Source organism: Sinocyclocheilus anshuiensis, unplaced genomic scaffold, assembly GCF_001515605.1.
Source record: "Sinocyclocheilus anshuiensis isolate Anshui unplaced genomic scaffold, SAMN03320099.WGS_v1.1 scaffold553, whole genome shotgun sequence".
In the NCBI taxonomy this organism is placed as follows: Eukaryota; Metazoa; Chordata; class Actinopteri; order Cypriniformes; family Cyprinidae; genus Sinocyclocheilus; species Sinocyclocheilus anshuiensis.
The window spans coordinates 121,718-133,587 of record NW_015539821.1 but is presented as its reverse complement, the minus strand read 5'-3'; the positions used below and the strand labels follow the sequence as shown (position 1 = coordinate 133,587).

The following is an 11,870-nucleotide window of genomic DNA, read 5'->3' as shown; positions in this document are numbered from 1 at the left end:
CTTTCCTCGAAAAGAGAGACAAACGAGAGCGGAGCTTTTTCCCTTGGAAAAAATGCTCGCAGTGCACGCCGATTGCCCCCTCGGAGGCATCGCGTGCGTGCTCTTCGCCCAAACAAATAACGCATAGATCGTGTGTGTCATCAGATGTTAAACAACGACAACACAGATGCACACATCCTCTAAATGCTTTGCTAGTGCTCACCATAATGATATGAATAGAGATCGCTCTTACCACAGAAATGCACGCTTCAAACAAAACAATCAATGAAGACGAAGAAGAGGATGATGTGTTCTCCCGGCGCCTATTTATACTATAGTCGCACCGGTAGTGACGTCATGGCTGTCTCCGGCCAACGTGTTGTTGGTGTTTTTTCAATGTATGCTTCAGACACGTGTCACGACGAGGCGTTCCCCATAGCGACCCCTAGAGGACGCAGTTCGAAGTTCTCATGAAAGGGAAACCCCACTTCTTTTGTGTTCCACAGAAAAACGAAATGTGGTTTATAAAGACTACCTGTTTTCTATTTGGTTGGCGTGTTCATAAGCTGTCCAGTTTGTTCTTCTGGCCCGTGTTGGCAAAAACAAATCAAGTCAAGTGCTTAGGAGGTTTCCATGTGTGACTATGATGAGGAAAAACACAAATAGCATGTTAACACTCATTTTCTTGAGGTCTTTGAAACCGATAAAAGAGGGAAGCAGGTGAGAAGTTGGTTTACCAGGCTTTTAGCAGCTAATATGTCACACAGAAAAGGGTTCCAGCACTGAGATTCAGGGAATCAAGCTCCATCTCTACATCCAGATGTGAATTCAGCCTCACAGAGAGGTAGAGGAACATTCTTGTGGAAAGGCACTGGAGATGGTGAGTCATGGTTTTCACAGCCTGACGCACACAAACGACTATAGACACATTCAGAGTTCAGTGGAAAATGGCTGTGTAGACTAAGAGAGAGAAATGATTTTCAATATGTTCTTGATCCTCCTGTCAGAGGTTATTGGTACAACAGATCATACATTTAAACTTACGCCAGGTGATTGATAGCATCAAGCCTATACATATAGTTAGACACAAGCAATGAAGCTTTAATATTCCATTAATTTTTTAGAGACCTCTACTTTGAGTACATGTCTGCTCAGGCCAAACATGAGATCAGTCTCCATTTCCCATAATCAGCACCAGCTTCCTGTGGTGATACCCAAGTCTCTGCAGACCGGCATATTTTGAGTGACAGCTCTCCATCCAGGGCTCCACCACAAATAAAGGAAATAAGAGGCACTGCTACAAGTTCTTTTCCACAAATGTGACCCTGGACCACAAAACCAGTCATAAGGGTCAATTTTTCAAAACTGAGATTTATACATCATAATAAATAAGCTTTCCATTGATGTATGGTTTGTTAGGATAGGAAAATATTTGGTCGAGATACAACTATTTGAAAATCTGGAATCTGAGGGTGCAAAAAAATCAAAATATTGAGAAAATCGCCTTTAAAGTTGTCCAAATGAAGTTATTAGCAATGCATATTACTAATCAAAAATGAAGTTTTAATATATTTACAGTAGGAAATTTACCAAATATCTTCATGGAACATGATATTTACTTAATATCCTAATGATTTTTGGCATAAAAGGAAAATCAATAATTTTGACCCATACAATGTATTTTTGGCTATTGCTACAAATATACCCCAGCAACTTAAGACTGGTTTTGTGGTTCAGGGTCACAATTGTGTCCCAGTGAAACTCTTTAACACACTTACCCATAAAGCTGTGAAGGTTAGCATGAACACAATGGTGAGAGACATGTCTAAATCCCTAGCAGGATTCTTATCTACTGGTATAGTCTAAAACACACCATTCTCTTTCATCCAAACAAAAGGGTTCAAAGCTGCTAGACTCTTTCTAGAATTCTGTGGTTTAAACATGAAAATGTGTTAAATGAGGCTGAAAGTGCTACATGCCATTGGTTGCTGAAAGCAAAATCAAATTAGGCTTAGTTTACCAACAACATTCATCTTAAGTTACATCGTACTTAAATTATTTTGTGCTAGAGCAAAACCGTGCCCCAAACCAGTCCGCAAAACGTAATACAAGACAGTGGTGCTGAGCCAAAACTTTCCCCAATATCTCCAATATTTTGGCCTCTCCAAAATGAAAATAGTGCCTAGTGTACACGCATAAAAAAGTATGTCGATTTGTCAAGATGTAAAAAATTATTATTATTAGTGAACAAAGAAAAATTTAGAAAAAGATTTTGAAAAAATTCACAACTAGATCAATGAACATGCATGAACATAAATTATGTAGTGATTATATTCGATGTGGACCATTATAATGTGCACAAATCTAGTATGTTAACATTTATGTAAGCCTACTTTTTTGCCAAAACTTGTGCAGAGTCTCATATTTCTTCTGAAATTGTCATTAAACACCATCTCTCAGTTAACAATTTAAGTTAACAATTCTCATCTAAGCAGACCTACAGTACATAACGTTATACCCTATTATCTGGATGTAAATTGAGGCCTATCATGCACAGTCTCTACATTTTTTATTCTGGCTTTGTAAAGATCAAAATGCATGTGACCTTTGTCTCTGATAAACTGTGAAAGCAAATGGAAAGAGGTGCTTGTAAATTTATGATCATTCAGCTTCAACAACCCTTTTGTGAAACATGACGGGCACCGAGCACCATTCCTCCGAGCACGTGTGATCAGTGTGTGGGCAATAAATCACACTCCGGGGGTCTTTCTATCAGTACCGAGTCTGTGTTCTCATTCACCCCGCGACAATGTCATAGAAATTAAATGCTACTCACATGCTACTAACGTGCTTTGGGAAACCGAGCCTTAGCCAAAATATCTAATAAACAAACGCTTAAGGGCCAACATAAAACTTCATGAGCATCATGCATTCCACTTTTTCCGAAATTTTTAGCACATATGGGCCTAGTTGCTCCTTAGTGAGATGATGCAACCCCGGGGATACACATTTGAAAAATTTAAAACGACCAAAGGTTTTCTCTCCTCTCCTTGACGCCATCTCTAGACTGTCCCCTTTGCATTCCTAATTGGAACACAACTAGGACCTGCTGTTCTGTCTTGTGGACCGTTTAAGAGCATAAAACAATCAACACTCAGTGTACTAAACCATCGCAGCCAGCTGAAATGGTTTCGAAAGTTTGAAGAATTTGGCCTTTATTTCTCTTTCTCAAACTTGGCTGTTTTTGTAAATCATAAGTAAAAATCATCTAGATTTATGAAGTGATTCATATAAAACCATACTGCCAAACTTATCAAATTGTTCAGCAATCTAGAGTTCTTTTGGGTATTGTTAGCCTGCACAAATAACATTTACAAGCCTAGAAATACTATTCACAAATAATCAGCCCTGCAGGTCACAGGCTTATTAGACAGCTTTGAAAGGTCCAAATATCTAAAATAGACATTGCAAATACTTGATGCAGTCTACTGGCTGTCTGAAGAGTTCAGTCTTTGGGTCAAGCTGCACATGTAATACTGGTTAAAACTAGCTCGGAGCACATCATAAATCAGGGATGGTGAGAATCTTCTTTTATGAGTGGTAGACAGAGCACTTGTACATAAATGGGAAGCCAAATCTCACTCTACAATTCCAGTAAAAGCTTAAGACATTCTTAGGCAATGCAGGACTGAAGTATTAAAAATTTACGACCTACCGGCTTTTCGTTTTATCTCTGATGCTGCAAGTGTCCAAGGGGAGAACCCTGGAAGAAGCATCGGGTGTTTAGCAGAATGGCGTGCACAAAAAAAACTAAAGTCAACAAAAGTCAAACAAAACAAAATAATAAATCTCTTGAAATGTGAGAATTACATAGGAGAAAGTGTTGCATGTGACTGTCTGGACAAGAAACTATAATTCACTGTAGTTCATTGTCTGTTTGTTCTCAGTCTCTTTTGATTTAATCATCCAGATGTCTGTTCAGAAGAAAAACTTGCCCAGGAAAATTTGCTGCAGCTTTATCAAAACATTTCCATTTACCAATCAGTTTGATCTGCTTTGACTTTTTAATCATCTCTTCGGTTACCTTGGCTTTAGTTCTACATTTTTTCAACATCATCTTGACTGTTCAATCAGTTGAATTTCTTTAGTAATCAAACGCTTAATCAAGGACTGTGACCTGAACATGTTTCACTTTACATCATCCAGTTATAATAGTGTTTTGTTTTTGAGGGTGACAAACAATATATATATGTTTATTTATAAATAAATAAAATATTTAAATCAATTTTAAATGTTATTGAAATTAGTTTTAAAGGTTAACCAAGTGAGTTGTAGGTGAGGGAAAAGTTATCTAATTGTTAAAAAAGGGAAATGAGCATTACATTTTAACTACATTATGTATTACACTTGGAAGAAAAAGTCGGGGATACAGTGTAAAGCAATCCAGTCCATAGCAGACAGCCCTGTAAAAGCTGGCACTGACATTTATTTGGCTTGGCTTGCATTTAAATTGAGCTTCCACACCAAGGGGGGCGACAGCCATGTCGGCACGTTCGCACACTCCAGGAAGTCCCTTTATTTACATTACATTTACATTTACATGTAGTCATTTAGCAGACGCTTTTATCCAAAGCGACTTACAAATGAGGACAATAAAAGCAGTCAAAACTAACAAAAGAGCAACAATATATAAGTGCAAATGACAAGTCTCGGTTAGCCTGACGCAGTACACGTAGCAAGGTGTATATATATACATATTATACACACACACACATATACGCACACACACACACAGAAATAAAAACAAGTAGATAGAATAGAAAAAATAGAAAGCTAGTGTTTCATCAATATCTTGACGTACTGAATAGGCCTCCTAGTTTTCAAGAATGTGCCCTTAAATCAAACATAGCCTATTTCATTCAAAAATGATGTAAGCTATGTGTGGTTACAGGAGGAAGATTCAAGTCTATAATCATGCTGTCTTAAGTACAGAACACTCTAAAGCAGGACAAAAGGATGGATTTTTTTCCCAGCTGTCTGACAGGCGGACAGGTTTAAGAGGCACGATGGAGATGCGTGTTGAGCGCATGCAACTTTGCCCCAGATCAAGTGACTCAGGAAAAGCCCTGGAGAGAACTCCCAAACCTGTCGTGAGGTCCACCAGCAGAATATGATTACTTTAACATGCTGAGAGTCCCAACCCCCTCTGGCAAAAGCACTTTGTCCAGTACAGGAGAAGAAAACTCTGTCAGGCATTGGTGACTCAGGAGAAACAGAACATTTTTTCTTCTGCCTTGCTACCTGTGATTTTGGTTTTCTATTGGTCTACGCTCTACGCTATCAACTCAGCCAGTTCAAAACTAGTATGAAGCATTAACAATCTTTTACTGTTTATTTTAGCACATCCAGTGATCTTGTTCCTATTCTGATATGATGCGTTTTTGTGATTTTTCTCTATTCCAGCCCTCATTTGAAAGGAAATAAACCTTCCACTCAGTTACATAACTCTTAAATTATGAACATAATTTAATTTTAATTAACTAAAATATTAATTTTAGTTTGTGAATATGGGGGTCTATATGACTGGACCTGTTTTTTAAACTTAACTCAAAATTAGCAGATATTTCACCACATATTTATAAGTTAGTGCTTTGAATTGGAATATGTTGGGAAGTTATATTATTCTTCATGTATTTCAAGTTTCTTAATTTGTTTTAAGTTCTTGGCCTTTAATTATACAGGACAGTGAAGTAGTGACAGAAAACACCCAGATCACAAAAAATATGATGGTGTCCATAATTTCAAAGTTATGTAACTGAGCAGCACTTTTTTTTGCTCTCAGACAAACAAAAAAAATGACAAAACCCCCTCGAGGAAGGACAGCATGACTGAAGAAGCTAAAATAAACAGTCAAAGATGGATAAATGTTTATGCTAGGAAGTTTTGAACCTGATGAAGTAATAAAGTAGCAAAAAATGTCACATGCACTGCTCACCAGTTTTCTGGTTTTTAAAAAGACAACCGAATGGAGTACACATCTGTAAGACATTACATTCTGCGGATATAAACAATAGGAAATGTTATCTTTCTAGTGTTGGCCTTTGAGGGTGGGAGCTTAACACAATAAATACAAAACCATTAGTGGTCCTTTCCGTTCTCCAGGACCTTTGGGTCAGATCATCGCACAGGATAGCTACTTATTCTGAACCTGTGAAGTCATCACACAGGACTTTGTTCACCATGCCAAGCTCCTTTCAAGTAGCACAGGAGACAGGCCTTGAGATATCACTAAATTCTAAGTCCTTGGTGGAAGCAGAGTTCCAGGAGCAGCCTTGGAATGTTCCAACATTCCCTTTAAAGTACAGCTTGCTTTTCTTCAATCACAACGTGATTAGCTGTCAAAGAGAAGTGCCAGACTGTTGAAAGAAATCAAAATGGTGCACCAATAACATCATCCTCAGGTCTTATTTCATCAAAGAATTCTTAGCTGATTGAATGATCCTGAACCATCCAGGAACAGATATATTTTATCTTAGAGGTGGACTACCTTCATATTTTGGTGAAATGGAAAAACTGTTCACAGAAAACCTACTCCTGCAAACAAGCCTGCACTGGCCCTTTACGGGCCCACTTGGGGCTGCCAGCGCAGGGCTTTTGAGATTTTGCTCATTGGCAAAGCATTGGCCCCTTAGTGCTGGCCCTGCACGGGCAGCCCTCACTTAGCCCACACTATTAATCTACAACAAGGGTGCCCAACCCTGGTCCTGATCAAACACACCTGAACCAACTAATTAGGATCTGAAGGAGCACTTGATAATTACAGACAGGTTTGTTCAATCAGGGTTGGAACTGAACTCTTTAGGAAGGTAGATCTCCAGGAACAGGATGCACCCCTGATCTATAACAATACATCCGTTTCATTTTAAATACTTTCAGCTACTATAAATTAAGTCTTTGGGAAAAACAGTTATTACACATCTGAAATTGATGCAGTCACCACATAACTATTGTCTATATTGTCAAAAATGTATAGTAGTCAAAGGGATTTCAAATCAGTGGATTTATTAAATACAAAACAGAAAACATTCAATTCAGGTTAATACAGCTACATATAGCCAGAAATGTAAATACACAAAAGTACAAAAAAAAGAGCAAACAAAGCAATGTAAGATTGTAGGATTTCGTCATGTGAAAGTTGATGTGTGTGAAAGTCTTATCTGTAGTACATCAATGTCCAAACACTGTCCATAACTGAAGTTGGCTGATAGCAAATGAATAATCCAACCTCTTGTAATGAAAACACACCACATCTCTCAAACAACAGACTTCTCCTAACCAGGAACAATCAAAAATAGTCCAGACTATAGTCTCATGTCAAAAATAACTTTAAATCCATATTCAAACTGGACCATGATGTGGTAACCTGACCAATAAAGAGTCCTTCTAATATGCATACAAATATACTGTCTTAAACTCTTAGCATCAATCCAAACATAGGCCATACATACATGTACCATCTTTGCAAAAAACACCAGCAATGTGCACTTTTAAATAGAAAACAAAAAAAAACTCCTTTAGACTGGGCTTAAAATTACACATTTCCCAACCAGGACACAGCACAATGTTTTCAGCAGGTGAGCCATGCTGGCTACTGCTGCTTGCTATTGCTAATTCTCTCTACCACATGGCTTTACTTAAGGAAATCTAAAACACTCTAGCATCCCTAGTGGTAGGGAAGAAAACTGCCCACAAAATTCTTATTAACAGGCTCATGTCTGGCCCACACTGGGCCATCATTGGATTAATGTGGGCAGTCCCATAGTGTGGGCTGCTCACAGAGAGCCTGCGGTGAGCCCAAAGCTGTGGGCCCCACCTGGGCAAGCCCGCACTGGGCCTGTTTAGGTTTGGTGTGGGCTGGCCCTAACCCACTGTGCCCGCAAAAAGCCAGCATGGGCACCGCAAGGACATGTTTGCAGGGACAGCTCCACTGATGTTCCTGGTTTGTTGTGTCTTAACTGTGTTCTCTAAAGGGAAGGACAAATATTGATGACTGGATGATTTGAATTTTAGGAAGCTGGAGGAAAAATACAAGATGTCCCCATCCAGTTCTGCACCTGTGGAAGTGAGAGCTGTACGTCATGTTTTCCAGACAGAAATAAATTCATTTCTCTTTAGCCGACTTTAGATACTACTTGCCAGAGAAACACGCATGCACGTAATCACCCACACACTGTTCTGAAACATTTAGATGGTACAAACCAAATAAACTCTAGGCCATGTTTAGACTAGACAGTCACTTGCTTGAAGCTGAATGAAAAATAAATAAATAAAGCACTGTTATGATGACCCAAACATATGCTAAATAAACTATGTCAATATGTAAGCATTTTGGCATGCCAAAATGAAAGGTAGCTACGGCTGTTACTTAAAGAGAAATTAATCTGTTATGGGAGCTGAATGAAAGCACCATTTACTGGCATCAGCACTTCGAGTCTGATTCTGCTGGGCTCCTGGAATCATCCAGAGCTGCCATTAACGTTGTTGCTGCCATAAAGTTTTCACTGCACTCTTTCCTGCTTTCTCCCGGGCCAATGTCTCCCTGTCTGTACACGGAAAGATTTATAGCTATTTGTTTTGTCCAACATTTTAAGATAAAAACAGCTATATCTCTATCAATCACCACTGCTGCTGAGGAAGAATCCAGACAAGTATTTTTTTCTTACTTTGGGGAGAAGAGAAAGTTTCCATATGATATTTGAATAAAGAAAGAAGGGGGGCAAAGGGATGAGGGATGCTGGAGTGTGAGAGAAAGGGACGAGGAATCATCCGCAGTCTTCAGCGAGTTCAGACGAAACCAGATGTTGAGATGTTTTTCTACCAGACAGAGCATCACCAGGATCACCACAGGTGTTTTTCATTTTGGCTTCCTTGAATACAGCGTCATCCTAGAGTTGATACTAGGATAACATATCACAAACGTTACAGGGACATCCATCTGTCATTGCAAGCTCTGAAACCACAGAAAAAGTGAATGTCGCTAACAACAGAGAACCATTCAGAGGAGGTATCATTTGCAATGGCTGTAAATACACCAGAGCAGACATTCTTTCTTTACTCTTTCCATCAGTTCTGTCCACACAGTTTGCTTTTGTCTTGTCAAATACAGTCCAATGGCCATTCTCAGGAATATCCATCCAATACAGAAGTAGCTGTGAACATCTGTGGTCAGGAAACCCAGGTCTCCACAACTGCTATTTTGAAAGCCCTGATATGGAAACAGTGAGCAATAATGATTTTCCTCTAGAGCAATTGTGTTGTGAAATATGAAGACAACTAAAAAAGAATTGGGCCAATAAGAGCTCCCTTGATAACTTCGAATTAGTCTGTCAGTGTCTTGTGGAACTCTCTAGTCTCTCTGTCGAAATCTTATAGTCTTTCTTGGTTTGGCAGTATGTACGAGTAGTAAGATCAAGCCATAAACATATATACTGTAATTGTCAAAGTTTCAGAACGCCGGAATGCCTTCCGCGTATGACAGATACCGGAAGTGAGAGAAAAGTGTTTATTACGTTTGAAATATGGATATTTTTCTTACAAAAATGCATGGATTCACTACAGGAGGCCTTTATTCACCCCCCGGAGCCGTGTGAGGCACGTTTTATTATGGATGCGCGCGCGTTATTTGACGACTTGTGGACTGTTCAACTGCAACACCCGCTGACTGCAATGATAAAGCTTGGAATAGCCAGGACAATTTTTAATATAACTCCGACTGGATTCGTCTGAAAGAAGTAAGTTATATACACCTAAGATGCCTCGAGGGTGAGTAAAATACAACCTACTTTTCATTTTAGGGTGAACTAACCCTATAAGATAAAAAATAAAGATGGGTGTCTGAAAGTTGCGGTCGGTGGTCAGTTTGTGTGTAAATGTACGTTTTCGCTGACTGCAATGATAAAGCTTGGAATAGCCAGGACAATTTTTAATATAACTCCGACTGGATTCGTCTGAAAGAAGTAAGTTATATACACCTAAGATGCCTCGAGGGTGAGTAAAATACAACCTACTTTTCATTTTAGGGTGAACTAACCCTATAAGATAAAAAATAAAGATGGGTGTCTGAAAGTTGCGGTCGGTGGTCAGTTTGTGTGTAAATTTACGTTTCTGATAAACGTTTTCCACTTTTGATGTCATTTCTAGCGAGAAATTAATATTGCAGTAATGAAATATTCACTTAGTTATCACCAAAGCTCTCTATATTTTGTTGTAGATCATTAAACCGTTCCTCTGCCTCAGAAGCCTGTCCGAAATCAGTTTCATGAGGTGCCTTCGTGCAAAAACACTGCCTGCAAAGTCATTGCCTCATACGGCAGCGAGGCAGCAAGTCAGCTGTCTAGTTTTCGGATGCAGCCATGTTGTCCACCCGCGAACATCTTGACCCACCCTCAAACTATACACGGTAGACCAATCACAATGGACTAGGCCATCTAACCAATCAGAGCAGTGTAGGCTCACGAAAAGGAGGGGTTTCGAGAAACTGACCCTGCGTTCCATTCGGAAGGGCTCATCCCTATGCCCTAATCCCTTCAAAGGGTTTACCCTCTGGAGTGAGAGCTTCGAAGGGTAATCTGGCCCCTTGGTATAAAGGAGAATAAATGCTGGCCCTCGTCACTATAAAAGTTGCCCATCCCTTGGAACTACCCTTCAATATGGCGGCCATGATTGTTTTCACTCCGAAGTGCCCTTCGGAGGGCGATATATCTCGTTTGGAATGCACCGTGAATCTTTGAACTGCTTCGAGTTCGAACCATTGAGAACTGAGGTGAAATGTATATTATGAGAAAACAAGTGTTTTTTTGTAGTGATGGTGAAATGAAGCTTTGCGAAGCACCGTGGCTTTCACCTCAACTGTATCATAAAATGGTTCATTACTGGAAGCTTTTCAACACATTGCACACTAATGACATCTTGTGGTCAAAGGTGGAAAAGGTGCCCAGCCATTTTTGGGAGAAGGGTGTTCCTGCACAACCGGAGGCTGCAGTTTCAGGACCGCAGTTCTAGGACCCTATTCTTTTGTAACAGCGCCACCTACCGAATTGGATAATATAGCGGAGGCTGCAGTTTCAGGACCGCATTTCTAGGACCCTCGTGGTTTAATTTGTAGTAATGTTTGTACATGTTGTTAAAGATATTGAATCTCAGGAACATTTTTTTTTCTATGCAGCACTCCTCTCAGATCGGCAAACAGGACAGTTGTTCCTCACTGTCGAGGTAGACAGGCACTCGGGAAGAGGTTAGCTTATGAGACCACTTAGAGGGCTTCCCGTTGAGTACACCCTATGGGCAAACCATGGTGCAAAAACAGTTATTTTGAGGAAATTGATACATTTAAGATACAGATGCAATAATTTGCAGCATAGTTAAAATATATTGTTAATGTTATTCCTAATTAAGGCCCTTGGTGAACCTTTACTATGAGTTTGTTTGTAATGATGATTAAATGTGAACATTGTTTAAGTACCACTAAATGCTCCTCAGATCTCTGTAACTTTACAATGAAGTCCAGCAGTCTCTTTACCTCTGCAGTGTGGTCATCGACAGGCTGAATGTGGATTTCCTCTGAGATAGCACTCCGTACACTGGCTGAAGAGTTTCTTGGAGCAAGTTTCTGGCCCCATCAGTCCAGAAGGCAAACCGCTGACCATGCCTTTCAAACATCAACCAGATTAATCTAAAATACTGCCAAAGGGACAGGCTAATAACACATATTGTGGTGCAACCAAGCAATGAGCCCAGTTTAATTATGAAAGATTATTTATACTTAACTAATATGCTAAAACAATGAGTATCAAACAAGTTTTCACACTAATACAGTAAGCTACAGGTAAATC

At 39.5% G+C, this 11,870-nt stretch overlaps 1 long non-coding RNA gene across 1 annotated transcript in view; it reads left to right on the top strand.

The window, feature by feature from the left end:
• The window catches only part of LOC107684036 (uncharacterized), a 24,413-nt gene extending 12,835 nt beyond the window's left edge, over nucleotides 1-11,578 (top strand). Inside the window, exons 2-3 of the long non-coding RNA XR_001633806.1 lie at nucleotides 6,207-6,212; nucleotides 11,518-11,578. This is a non-coding gene — a long non-coding RNA (uncharacterized LOC107684036). The remainder of the gene's footprint in view (nucleotides 1-6,206; nucleotides 6,213-11,517) is intronic.
• The last annotated feature ends 292 nt before the right edge of the window (nucleotides 11,579-11,870 follow it).